Source organism: Leucopleurus acutus, assembly GCF_964270905.1.
Source record: "Leucopleurus acutus genome assembly, chromosome: 16".
Classification (NCBI taxonomy): Eukaryota; Metazoa; Chordata; class Mammalia; order Artiodactyla; family Delphinidae; genus Leucopleurus; species Leucopleurus acutus.
This window is the reverse complement of record NC_139158.1, coordinates 61,914,204-61,925,075: the sequence shown is the minus strand read 5'-3', so window position 1 is coordinate 61,925,075 and position 10,872 is coordinate 61,914,204. Positions and strand designations below refer to the sequence as shown.

At 50.6% G+C, this 10,872-nt stretch overlaps 1 pseudogene across 1 annotated transcript; it reads right to left on the bottom strand.

Annotated features, from left to right (window-relative positions):
- Nucleotides 1-989: 989 nt before the first annotated feature.
- LOC309972904 (ubiquitin-fold modifier 1-like) lies at nt 990-2,201 on the bottom strand (annotated as a pseudogene). Its single transcript has 2 exons — nt 2,180-2,201; nt 990-1,237 (listed from the first exon to the last, which is right to left on the bottom strand). The product of its transcript is annotated as a ubiquitin-fold modifier 1-like (transcript).
- Between the last annotated feature and the right edge of the window lie 8,671 nt (nt 2,202-10,872).

Here is a 10,872-nt window from a genome sequence, read left to right as displayed (position 1 = left end):
CTAGAAAATTTATCTTTTCTTGCTCAGAAATGCAGTGATTCTTTGAGACACGGAAAGTGGCAGCCTTTTCAGTTCTGGGCCTTTGGCAAACTGTTTCTGGTTGAGCGCCTGTAGGCTTTGTTAAATAGCAACCACGCAGATCTCTTCCTGGGAGGAAGGCAACTGTTAGGACAGGGTTACTTTGGAGGAATTTTGGCAGAGAGGAAGAAAAAAAGCAGATGGGAAGTCCTGTCTCCCTGTCTCTCTGCCTCTCCACGGTCTCTTCAGTGTCCCCTGCAGCTCCATCATGGCTGCCCTCAGTGAGGCCCAGGCCGCCTTCAGCCCCGACCTGGGTGTCTGTCTGGCAACTGACCTCACTCACTTGCTCCAAAGCATTCCAAGTGGTGGCCAGAGTCAGCCTGTAAAGACAGCAGTGAATCACATCACGCCCCTACTCAAAGCCCTCTCACAGCTTCCGGAAACTCCTGGAATAAATCCAAGGTGATCCCTGCCCACCTCTCTGACCTTATCTCACACCTCCTCCCCTTTGCTCACCCTCCCGTAGTCCTGTGCTGTCCTAACCAGTGGCCACTAGCCATACGGGGCTGCTGAGCCCTTGGAATACGGCCAGTCTGAATTGAGATGTGCGCATCCATGTAAAATACACACCTGATCTCGCAGCTGTAGTACAAAGAAGATGTGAAATGTCTCATTAATAAATTCTATATTGGGAAGTCCCTGGCGGTCCAGTGGTTAGGACTCAGCATTTCCACTGCAGGGGGGCTGGGTTCCATCCCTGGTCAGGGAACTTAGATCCCCTGCAAGCCACATGGCGTGGCCAATAATAATAATAATTTCTATGTTGATTCTACATTGAAATATTAATATTTGAGATATATTGGGTTAAATAAAATATTAAAATGAAGTTCACCTATTTCTTTTCACTTTTTTTTTTACAACAATACCAATATTTATTCTGAAAAGTAATTATATGTTCCAAGTAGCAGATATTAACAACTTCCAACACGATCTATAGGAGTAATTCACAGTTCTGAACTATGCTTTGGAAAAGCATTTCCAGCTGTCTGTGCAGGATTTATTCCTATCCCATCATTGGTAATAAGTGCACTTGTTGATGCAGGAATTTTACATTCTTCTGCTGCAAACTATAAGACTGTTGTGAAAGGTGTACTTTCAGGAATACTGTGTACTTTGTAAGGCAGCCTTGGGTCCAAGGTCGGTGTGATCTTAAAGGAAACTGTGGTGGAACCAGCCTGGACAGAGACCCCATGCCATCTCCCTCTTTTTATTTTTTTATTGTGGCTACTAGAAAATTGTAAATTGCATGTGTGGCTCGCATTCTATTCCTATTGGCCTGTGCTGCCCTAGCCACACTGGCTTTCCTTCAGTTCCTGGACGGTGCCAAGCTCTTCCCAGCCCCAGGCCGCAGGCCACTGCATCCCTCCTCCCGCAGCTCTTCTCCAACCCCTCTCAGTTGCCCTGCCCCCCACCCCCGCTGCACCTCCATCACACAATCACGAAGAGCCCTTCTGTTTGCATGTTTGTTATCTTTTTTCCTCCTGGATGGACTGCAGGCTCCCGAGGATCTGCTCTTGGTCCAGTACCTGGTTCCTTGTTGGCCGGGAAAGGCCTGTGGTCAGTCAGAGGCCTGGGGGAGGGAAGGATGGGAACTGGCTCACATTCCTCCGCCTGAAGCCAAGGTGTCGGGGAGGGGGCGGGGGCGGGTCTTAGGCCAGAAGGCTCCACCTGCTGTTGGCCAGGGCTTAGCAGAAGCAGCAGTAGGTAATCAGCAGCTCTGAGCGGAACACACGGGCCAAAAGGGGCTTTGGGCTTTTCGTGGGGTCCTGGGAACCTGCTATTTGGGTAGAACCAGGGCTGCAGAGCCTCCCAGGCTTCATGAGAACTCGTTTGCCAGCTGGGCCGGCTGCCACTGTCTGCCAGGCCCTAGGGAAACGTCAGGGCAGCCCAGGGGGACTTGAGCTTTGCTGGGGCTCCCCAGGCTCCGTCTCGGCCCTGCTGCTCACCAGCACGGTGACCTTGACAGGTCACTCAGCTCCCCTCCAGATGAGCATCAGCTCACTGCCTGGGGCCGGTGAGGACCAGAGTGAGGGACGTGTGTCTCCAGCACTGACGCGGCACCGTGTGGGAGCACACCGATGTGCAGGCCACCCCGACGTACTTGTGACCAATCCTCCCTCCATGCCAGCAGCCACCTTTGCAGGGCGCTGGCCACGACGGGGACAGGAGCAGTGCCTGGCCTTAGTTCCTGAGCAAGCCCCACCCCCCCACCTCCCGATATGGGAGGACCACCAGGTCACCACCTCGTTCTGTGTTTTCACCCCGAGGACCCTGACTTTGGAAGGATCTGGAGGAAGCGGAGGTACCACCATTTCTGTGAAGAAGGCATGTGGGTTCTAATTGGCCACAAGCTCAGAGTGAGCCCACGGGTGACCTGATTGCTAAAATAGTCCAGGAGGAAGGCAGAAGCTTCCAGAACCGGGAGGGGGTTGGGGTGGCCGAAAGGAAGTGAGGGCACCGTTTCGGAACTGGCCCAACTCTGCGGCCAGCTCTGGAGAGCAGGGGGCCCCCTCCCTCTGGAAACCTCCGCTGGTCCAGCCCCAGTGGGTGAGAACAGGGTGGGGCAAAAGCAGGTACCAGCCAGACGCAGGGCTGGGTGGGCGCGGGTGGTGGTGGATGCTGCCTTCTGACTCTCCAGGCTTTTCCGAACACTGCTCTTGTATGGATCCAGACAGCTTTCCTAAGACAGGGCCGGTGCCCCTGGGCCTTGGCCTCTCAGGTTAGAAGCAGCCCAGAGCGTTGGGGCTGGAAGGGCCCCGGAGACCAGGTGGGCCAGGAGCTCCAGTCCCACGTGGGGAAGCTGGGAGCCTGCCCGGGGCCCGCGGTGAGAAGGTGACAGAGGCCAGCTCTCCTTCAGCCCTCCCGCTGCGCGCTCAGCGGCTCCGAAAGAGGTGCAAGGAACAAAGAAGATGGCTTTTCTCATACAGTAGATAATGAATGTTTTGATTCTCAGCGCTAGAGAGGATCATCTCCCAGAGTCCCTAGCCAGGAAATTTACATACTGCAGTTGTCCCTTCCAGAGGGCCTGGGGCGGGGCCTGGGCTCCAAAAGGGCAGTGTCCCCTCACTGGTTCCTCCACCGGCAGGGATGGCTGGTGAACCCCATGATCTCCGGCCAGGCCGGGCTGGCCAGCGAGGACAGAGCCCAGCGGCCCCCAGCTTGGTGTGGAGGGAGGGGCAGGTAGGGAGAGTAAGCTTGGGCAAGAGCAACCCCTGACTCTGCTTTTTTGTTTAATGTCTAATTATAAAAGCAATTCATACTCACTGTAAAATTGGGGAACTACAGAAAGGTAGAAAGGAGAAAATGAAAGTCATCTGTCATCTCAGTGCCCAGAGATAATGCCGTCGGTATTTTGTTGTATTTCTCTCTAGTCCTGTTTTTCTGCATGGATCATACATGTGTATCTAAGTGTGTGTTTTAATTGTAATCATACTCTACTGCTGCCTTCCCTCTCCCCACCCCCACGTTACATCGTATTGTGAACACTTTCTCACAGCATTCAAATTTTCTTTAAAGTTATTTAATGGCTGTATAATATTCTATTAAGAATTTATTTAGCCATCCTCCTATTTTTTAAATTCTCCTATTTTGACTCTTTTAATCAAGGGAATTTGGCAGTTTTAAAACTTCCACTTAAAAATATAAATCCAGGGCTTCCCTGGTGGCGCAGTGGTTGGGAGTCCGCCTGCCGATGCGGGGGACGCGGGTTCGTGCCCCAGTCCGGGAAGATCCCACGTGCCACGGAGCGGCTGGGCCTGTGAGCCGTGGCTGCTGGGCCTGCGCGCCCGGAGCCTGTGCTCTGCGACGGGAGAGGCCGCGGCGGTGAGATGCCCGCGTACTGCAAAAAAAAAAAAAAAAAAAAATATATATATATATATATATAAAAATCCAGCTTTTCGGCTGCCGAGCTGGAGCCATTTTGGGGCATCCTGTCTGCTATTCATTCTGAGAGGGGCCCCTCGGTTTAACATCTCCAGGTGACGACAAAGGTCGAGCATTTGGAAGAAACAAAAAATAAACCCCAGCACCCCACCGGGGAGGCTGAGGAAGAGAGTTTTCATGCTGTGCCCCTGCTGGAGTGCCGTTCACATCACCAGTGCAGTGTGTGGATGTGCCCATCCTCTGGGCAGCGTCCTGCGGTGCGAGCTGGAAGAAAGGGTTGGGCCGTTCGCCGTTCACACTCTGCTTGGGATGAGTTGACGTGTGATCTTGGGCAAGTCCTCTCACAGCTCCGTTTCGCCCTCCCTAGGCTGTAATGTGGACCTGATGCTAGAGTGGCTAGAATCGAAAGCCATAACGCTGCCTCTGACCCAGTATTGCCTCACTGGGGAGCAAAGGAACAAAGGCCTGGTAGGGCCTGGGTGGCCTCAGCAAGTGACCTTTGCCCTGTAAGAGCCGTGGAGCCCTTCCCAGCTCTGAGATTCTCTGCCGTGTCCCCAGCCCCAGGAGTCTGTGGCTACACCCTGAATGGCTGGCCCTCGGCCTTCCAGTTGTCCAGACTGGATAACTCCAGACCCCTTTGAATATCTCTGGCTTCCCAGGGCCCTGATTCGTCCCTAGCAAGGCACTCATCGGGTTTCCTGTCCTTCCCGGATCCCTGCTCAGCAGCCCGGAACCAGGCCCCAATATGACTCATGGAGAACCCTTAGGTCTGCTGCAACCCCCAGCCCTTTCTGAGAAATTTCCTGTTGCATTCAGGGCTCAGGGGTCATGCAAGCAGGGTTTCTGGAGGCTCACGGCTGGACACCTCTAGAATGTACGCCTCAGGAGGGCAGGAGCCTTGTGCCTCGCACTCACTCGGTGCCCTCAGCGCCCAGCGCTGGTCCTGGCCTACAGTAGACCCTCGGTAAATACTAGCCACCAAGGCCAGCAGGGGCCTCTGACTGCCTCAGTTCTCCTTCCCGTCCTGCCCTGCTAGGCCGTGAGCTCTGGGAGAGCAGAGATCAGCCAGGTTTACCTGAGTCCTCAATGCTCAGCAAAAACACTGGCATGTGGAGACGGTTGGATCAATGAGCAAATTATGTCCTGAGAGAGTCAGAGCTCACGATACAGGCCCTCCCTTACTCCCCACCTCCCCTCCACGTGGGTCTCTTCCCTCCCACCGAAGAGTCCTGAATGGTCCCTTCCTCTGTCCCTCCTTGGTGGAAACTGAGGCTTCCTGGCTCTGTGACTTTGGACAAGTCACTCAACCTCTCTGAGCCTCCATTGCCTTTCCTGAAAGTGTGGTGAGGCTTTGGTGGTTAGCGCAGTCGGTGCCCAGCAAGCAAGTGGTGGGCACTCGAGAAGCGGTCCCTCTTCTTGGCGGTGGCCTGGCCTCTGTAGGTGGTGTGAACCCCCCGACGTGAGCTGGCTGACTGTTGACTGATGGAGGTGCAGGGGACGATCTTGGGCTGAGGCCACGGAGGGTTCTGGATCCCATGAGACCTGGCGGCTGTCCCAGGCACTTCGCCCTTGGCTCTGTCATTGGGTGTCCTTTCTCCTGCTGGGAAGGCACACGCTGTGGCTGGGGAGCTCGGCCAGGAGGGGGCCCAGCTCCTCTGGAGAGCCGCTCTCTTGTCTCCCCGCAGCAGGAAAGGGGCTGGCCATACTGCCTCCGCGGGCTCCCACGCCAGCTGCCCCATGCAGGGCAGGATGGAAGTCCCGGGCCCCCTCGGCCTGTCACTCAACTCTCTGGGCCTCCAGACTTTAAAATGGGGGGAAATACAGTCGGACGGAAGATTTACAGGCCTGCTGAAAGCAGCAAATGAGAGGGTGTCTCTGAGAGCACTTTGGCCGCTGTCACGTACACTCCTGAGGTTATAGTACAATCACTAGCTTGACTAGGAGCCAGTCCGCAGGGGTGGGAACACGCCCACCACCCCTCAAAGCTGGAAGAAGCCGCCTGGCCCTGCTGCAGTTGCTGTGGGGCATGGGGAGCTGACCACCTCCCTCAGCTTCAGCGTCCTCCTCTGCCAAATGAGGGCAGCCCCCTCCCAGGGTTCCTGTGAGGAGTCACTGAGGCCCTGCACGCGAGGGGTCTGGCTGAATCCAGCCTCAGAGATAGTGGCTGCTCCAGGGGCCTCCCCAACCTCACTTTGCCCACCTGTAATATGAAGATGATGATTCCCCCACATCCTTCAGGTCATTCAGAGGACTCAATAAAACGAACCACAAAACCCACCTAGCGTGAGTGCCCGGCATGTAGAAAGTGCTCATTTAGCTATTATTATGCGGTTTTTGCTGGTGGTAGCAAAGCCAGCCAGGGTGAGAAGCTGCCCCCCGCCTCACCCCTGCCTCGCCTGCCCTCTGCCTGGGCTTCTCGTCCTCGGCCCAGGATAGGAGACTTGGACAGATGGGAGCAGAGTGACCTCCATCGAGCTCGCCAGGTCAAACTGCGTTCCCAGCATCTTTGGAGCACGAGGCCAGCGGGACGGCTGTGCAGCAGCTGCCACCAGCAGCCCGAAGAGGGCCGAGTCTCCCGGCTGGGCCTTGGGGTCTTGGCTAGGCCTGGGCACTGAGCAGGCGATGAACCCTGGTCTTCTCCTGCACAGACCCCTGTGCCATCTCCCAGCTGCTCCAAGGCCATCACAATCTACCTCTCTGCTCACACGATGCCAGAGCTCCAAGGGTATGCCCAAGACACAGCAAAGAGCTTTATTTTTTCTGGTTGTGAAAGTAATTCTTGTTCACTGCAGAAAAAAATAGAAAATTAGAAAAATATAAATTAAGAGCACCCCAAATTTCAAACTTCCAAGTGTTTTTCTGTGTATACACATATAGATATAGACTGTTTTGGAGAATGGAATCCTTTGATACTTGCTTTTAAAAAAATTGGAATGAATATACTTTATTTTTAAAATCTTTTTATTGTAAAATATGACACATACAGAAAGACCACGTAAAATGATTGCTCAGCTCGACATATTATAAGGCAAACACCCTTGGACCCACTGCCCGGGTGAAGAACTCTGCCAGCCCCCCAGAAGCCGTCAGTGTGCCCCATCTTAGTCACACTCCCTACCTCCCCACAAAAGTTTCCATTATCTGGATTTTTAAGATAATCACTTTCTGGCTTGTTATCACTCAAGTGTGCATCCCTAGATGCTATAATTTTGTCTTTTAAAAAACCTCTCTTTTATGTCCCTTTAATCCACAGGTTTATTTTTGTAACTTGCTTTAAAAAAAAAAACACAAAAAAACTTGGCAGTGTATCTTGGACCTTGTCCATGTGATTCTCATTTTTAAAGAGTCCATTGTTCCGTCCCAGGGATGAATATAACCGACTCATTCCCCTACTGATGGACACTTAGGTTATTCTCACACTTTTGCCATTACATACAATACTATGATGGAAAGCTTTATGCATATGTTTTCATGTACTTGAATGCTTCCTAGAAGGAATTTCTAGAAGTGGAGTCTCGGGTCCAAAGAACAGGCTCTTTTTTGAGAAATGATCCACATACCATATAATTCACCCATTTAAAGCATACAATTCATTGTTTTTTCGTACATTCTGAGTTGTGCAACCATCACCACAATCAATTTTAGAATATTTTCATCATCCCATAAAGAACCCCAAGCCCATTTTCCCCAATCCTCTCTTCCAGCCCTAGGCAACCACTGCTATAAAGGACTGTCTTCTCCTTTTTTTTTTTTTTTCTTTGTTTGTTTTGGTCATGCCATGCGGTTTGTGGGATCTTAATTCCCCGACCAGGGATTGAACCCGAGCCCTCAGCACTGAAAGCACAGAGTCCTAACCACTGGACTGCCAGGGAATTCCCTATAAAAGACAATCTTGGGACTTCCTCGGTGGAGCAGTGGTTAAGAATCCACCTGCCAATGCAGGGGACATGGGTTCGAGCCCTGGTCCGGGAAGATCCCACATACCGTGGAGCAAGTAAGCCCGTGAGCGTCAACTATTGAGCCTGCGCTCTAGAGCCTGCGAGCCACAACTACTGAAGCCCGTGCACCTAGAGCCTGTGCCCTGCAGCAAGAGAAGCCACCGCAGTGAGAAGCCTGCACACCGCAACAAAGAGTAGACCCCGCTTGCTGCAACTAGAGAAAGCCCATGCGTAGCAATGAAGACCCAACGCAGCCATAAAAAAATAAATAAATATATTTATTATTTTTTTAAAAGGGCTATCTTCTTTCTGTCTCTATGGATTTGTTTATTCTGGACATTTCATATAAATGAAGTCAAACAGTGTGTGACTTTTGTGACTGACTTTCCATTAGCTTAATGTTTTCAAGATTTATCCATGTCATAGCATGCATCAGTACTTTATTCCTTTTTATCGCTGAATAATATTCCATTGCATGATTAAACCACACTTTGTTTATCTATTCATCAGTCTGTGGACATTTGGGTTGTTTCTGCTTTTAGCTTTTGTGAATGTGAACGTTCATGTAAGTTTTTGTACAAATGTATGTTTTCATTTCTCTTTGATATATATCTCCTAGGCATGGGATTGCTGGGTCATATGCTAATTCTGTTTAACCTTTTGAGGAACTGCCAGACGGTTTTCCAAAGTGGCTGCATCATTTTAAATTCCTACCAGTAGTGTGTGAGGGTTCTGATTTCTCCACATCCTTGTCAACACTTGTTATTATCTGTTGTTGTTGTTTTTTTAATAGGAAACCTAGTGGTTGCGAAGTGGTATCTTGTGGGTTTAATTTGCATTTCCCTGATGGCTAATGATATTCAGCATCTTTCATGAGCTTATGGGCCATTTGTATATCTTCTTTGGATCAGTGTCTACTTAGATCATTTGCCCATTTTTAAATTAGTGTATTTGTCTTTTATTATTGAGTTGTAAGAGTTCTTTATATAATCTGGTTACAATTCCTTATCAAATATATGAATTGCAAATATTTTCTCCCATTCTATGGGTTGTTTTTTTACTTTCTTAATGATGTTCTTTGCAGCACAAAAGTTTTTGATTTTCATGATGTCCAATTTATCTATTTTTTTTGGTAAATTTTTATTTATTTATTTATCGGCTATGTGGGGTCTACGTTGTTCCGCGTGGGCTTTCTCTAGTTGTGGCGAGCAGGGGCCACTCTTCATTGTCGTGTGCGGGCTTCTCATTGTGGTGGCTTCTCTTTGTTGTGGAGCACGGGCTCTAGGTGCATGGACTTCAGTAGTTGTGGCACGTGGACTCAGTAGTTGTGGCTCACAAGCTCTAGAGCACAGGCTTAGTAGTTGTGGCACATGGGCTTAGTTGCTACGCGGTCTGTGGGATCTTCCCGGACCAGGGCTCGAACCCGTGTCCCCTGCATTGGCAGGCGGATTCTTAACCACTGCGCCACCAGGGAAGTCCAGTTTTTTTCTTTTGTTGCTGTGCTTTTGGTGTCATATTTAAGGAACTGTTGCCTAATCCTAGGGCGTGAATATTTATGCCTGTGTTTTCTTCTAACAGTTTCATAGTTTTAACTTTTACATTTGGGTCTAAGATTCATTTTGAGTGAATTTTTGTGTGGGGTGTGAGGAAGGTGTCCAGCTTCCTTCTTTTGCATGTGGGTAACCAGTTGTCCCAGCACCATTTGTTGAAAAGACTGTCCTTTCCCCATTGAATTATCTTGGAACTTTTGTTGAAAATCAATTAACTGTAGATGTGAGGCTTTATTTATTTATTTATTTGGCTGTGTTGGGTCTTCGTTGCTGCGTGTGTGCTTTTTCTCTAGTTGCGGCGAGCGGAGGCTACTCTTCATTGTGGTGCGTCGGCTTCTCATTGCGGTGGCTTCTCATTGCGGTGGCTTCTCTTGTTGCAGAGTACGGGCTCTCGGCGTGCGGGCTTCAGTAGTTGTGGCTCACGGGCTCTAGAGTGCAGGCTCAGTAGTTGTGGCGCATGGGTTTAGTTGCTCCACAGCATGTGGGATCTTCCCGGACCAGGGCTCGAACCCATGACCCCTGCATTGGCAGGCGGATTCTTAACCATTGCGCCACCAGGGAAGCCCTTAATTACGTTTTTGAAGTGTTCATTGCAAATGCATAGAGATGCAATTGATTTTTGTATATTCAGCTTGTATCCCACAACCTTGCAGAAATCGTTTATTAGTTCTAATATTTTTTGGTGGATTCTTCAGAATTTTGTATATACATTAGTCATCTACAAATAGTTTTACTTCTTCCTTTGCAATCTGGATGCCTTTCTTTTCTTGCCTTAGTGCCCTGGCTGGAACCTCCAGTACAATGTTGGACAGAAATGGTAAGAGTGGACATTCTTCTCTTGTTCTTGATCTCAGGGGGAAAGCACCCAGTCTTTCACCATTAAATGCAATACTCACTGTAGCAAGGCTCATTTTAGAATTTTCTGGAAGGTTGGCTTGTTACAGCCTCACTACTAGTGTGTATGAATGGGACCCCAGTCTCCTTGCCAACACAATGGCCCCGGGTTTAGAGGTGAGGACCCTAAGGCCAGGGAAGGGAAGTGTTGCATGCCTCATGACACAGCTGCTCAGCCGCCTTCCATCCAGCTGTCCACAGTTACTGGGGAGTCAGCCTCCTGGACACTCAACCTTCCCTCCCCTAGTAGGGATGCCTTGAGACCCACCAAGGGCAGCCACGGCTACAGAGGGAGGCCTGGGTTCTGTTCTTGGCTTGACCGCTAAATTGCTGTATGATCCTGGGCATGTTGCTCTATTCCCCCTTCCCTGGGCCTCAGTGTTTTCATCTTTGCAGTGGGAGAGGTGGTCCGCTCTAAAGTCCTCCAGCTCTGACCACTCACCCTTAAACCCTCAGCTGCTTCTGCCACTGCCCGGAAGGACCACCAGAGGGCGCCCCAGACCAGCATTTGGCCCAGCTCTGGTGCAGGG